General features: G+C 45.1%; 1 long non-coding RNA gene across 1 annotated transcript; it reads right to left on the reverse strand.

Moving 5' to 3' along the window:
• Positions 1 to 657: 657 nt before the first annotated feature.
• Su(Ste):CR40820 (Suppressor of Stellate:CR40820) lies at positions 658 to 1715 on the reverse strand. The gene has a single exon (NR_048531.2). It is a non-coding gene; the product is annotated as a suppressor of Stellate:CR40820 (long non-coding RNA).
• Positions 1716 to 2836: the final 1121 nt, after the last annotated feature.

The following is a 2836-nucleotide window of genomic DNA, read 5'->3' on the forward strand; positions in this document are numbered from 1 at the left end:
GGTGTCTATGAGTACCCTAGTCTGAGTGTAGCGGGGGGTTTTGTAGAGGCGACTGAAGCAGTAGGCGATAAAGTCTCGATGAATAATCGATAGTGGGCTTGCAGTCAGCTGGGTCACACCAATGCAAAGTCATACCAGATGCAGTATGGTGTAGCTATGATATACCGGACGGTATGCAACCCTTATAAGCTGCTCCCGATAAGTTTGGGGTAATTCGGCTATCGAGAAAAAGTGTTGTTCAGCTGATCGTGATTTCCGCCGATGGCCTTCGTCCCGGCTTGGGTTTCCTGTTGGCTTTTTTCTTAATAGGACAGTCGATGAGTCATGTTGTGAAAGTGCCTTTTGTGAAGTAGTAACTTGCATGCATAAATATTTTCTTGTCGCGAGAAATAATATCGTACTGCTTTTCTTCGATAATAGTGGTGCGCTAGATAAGTCCGGCGCGTGTTTCCCGGCAGTAAAAAAGATATTTTTTAGCCGAAAAGATCGTCGTGTGGCGCAGCCATCGCGCCGCCGCCTTGTCGCCCGACCCCAAGTTTTGACTGGGGCAATTACAGGTCAGTAAACTTCAGAAAATGTGAAATGTGGACTGTGGTTTGATGCGGTATATTCTCGTAGCTGAAATTGAAGGCAGAAGGGTCAGTTTTTACTTATCGGCAGGTGATTACCACTATTAACGAAAAGTATGCTTTCCTACTCGAATGAGTGCTTGATATGACCAGCTTGGACCGAACACTTTGAACCAAGTATTTAGGGCAGAGGTGTATGAGGTGTATTAGTAGGTGGTAGCTGGCCATATCAACGCACTGCGGAATCTGTTTAATTGCAACAACAATATATCGGACAAACATTTCTGCTTTCTTTTGTGTGGAGTTAAAAAATCACGTCATCCCTAGAAGAACATTGAAGCGCTTGACTTCGGAATGCCGGAGCGAGGAGGAGGACTAGCTGGCCGAGGATCCGATATTCTTTGGTGACGACTTGGGCGATTTAAGTGGCATCAAGGCCTTCTGGTGCAACCGAAAGCATAGGGAAGTTAAGCGCTTTGGTTAGAAAACAACCAGGACTATATTCGGAGAATTTCTTACCGTGAGTCGTCCAGGGGCGGTCTCAAGTTCGGCAGCTGCGTTAAGATGTCCGGACAGCTGGGCCCGAACATGGCTGTGTATCAGTTTTAGGATGGAAGTAGTTTTTACAGCGTGGGCAGTAGATCTTCACCGTTGACTTGCCCCACACATCGCTGAGGCCACTGGCAGGGTGTTCTTCCTATTACAGGAGATATTCGGACACGATTCAAAGTCTCCTCTCATATACTTTGTATCGGGCGTGAATCATGCCGTACAACTTTTTCTCATCGTCGTAGAACAAGCCCGAAGAACTGTCGAACACCGGCTTCAGGGTCACGTCCAGTGTATGGCTGATGTACTCCAGGCCCATCTGGTTGAACGTGTCCTGAAAGTAGTTGGTGGGCACGTGGCAGAGGAATTCGTTGCTCTTGATTCCGAGGAACCAATTGATCCAGCTGCTGTTGTTGTTGTTGTTGTTCTGGGTTCAAGATTTTACTGTGACTTGCTTAATTTCTATAGGAAAAACCTAGTTACTTACGGGCTCGACATGTTGCCAGTTCACTCGTTCACAGAAATATGACTTGTAGACTTCAAAGTCATCGTCTTTTTCTTTGAGTTTTTGACACGTGCTAAAAAAGTTGACAGGACCAAAGACACTAGAATAACAAGATGCATACGATCTTTTCGCCGTGGACCTCGAGACTCTCGACCGTTCTTACCGATTCGGTTATTGAATCGCCTGGTCTATGGATTGTTGGATTCAGGCGCGTCGATTAGTTGTATTGGAGGAGGGTTAGTACAAGCTGCGATGGAAAGCGAGAAGTTCAAGTCGTTAAGAGGAGAAGCTGCGACAGCAGAAGGTAATTCTCAACGTATAGTAGGACTGCTGAAAATATACGTGGAGAACGGTGACAGCAAAAAACTTTTGAAATTTTATGTCGTGCAAAATATTGTCGCCGGAGCCCAACATACAAACGGTAGTGGATCAGCACGAATTAAGCGAAGTTGACAAGGTTAAGTTGGCAAATGTAATCAACTGTTTTCCCTCATTTAGTCAGGAAGGGTTAAGTAAGACTAATTTGGTCTCTCACTCGATTGATGTGGGAACAGCTAGGCCTGATTGTTTGATAGGCCGGATAAAGTCGTCCACATACTAAATGGTTGGAAAATAAAATATTCCGGTGTAGCAGTGTCAGTGGACAACTTTATATACAGAGTCGAGGCACTTACAAGGCAGACGTTGAATGGAAATTTCAACTTGTTATGTAGGAACATAAGCGTTTTGTTTGAAGGCAAGGCTAATGACTTCTTTTGGCGCCATCATAAAGCCAACGGTGAGATTCTGTGGGATAGGTTTTGTACAGCCCTACGACTGCAATTTCGACAGAGTCGCGACGATGGTGACATAGAAGAGTTGATTAGGAATACTAAACAAAAACCAAATGAAACTTTTGATAGTTTCTACGACACAGTATCCGAGTTAGTCGAACAGCTAGAGCAGCCTTGGACACCCAGCAAACTTGTCCGCGTGTTAAGAGGTAACCTTCGTCCTGAGATTCTCACCGAAATTTTGAACTTAGACGTTAGAACTGTGTCGGAGTTGAGAGAAATTTGTAAGCGGCGGGAGGCATTCCTGGCTAACGTCAGAAGATGTAGTGGCTACGCGAAAGATACACCTTTTAAACGTGAGATATCTGAAGTCTGTCAGGAGATTGAAGATGAGGTGAGGTCAACATACGGTAGTGAGAACGACATTGAAGCTTTTTCTC

This window comes from Drosophila melanogaster, chromosome Y (genome assembly GCF_000001215.4).
Source record: "Drosophila melanogaster chromosome Y".
Lineage (NCBI taxonomy): Eukaryota > Metazoa > Arthropoda > Insecta > Diptera > Drosophilidae > Drosophila > Drosophila melanogaster.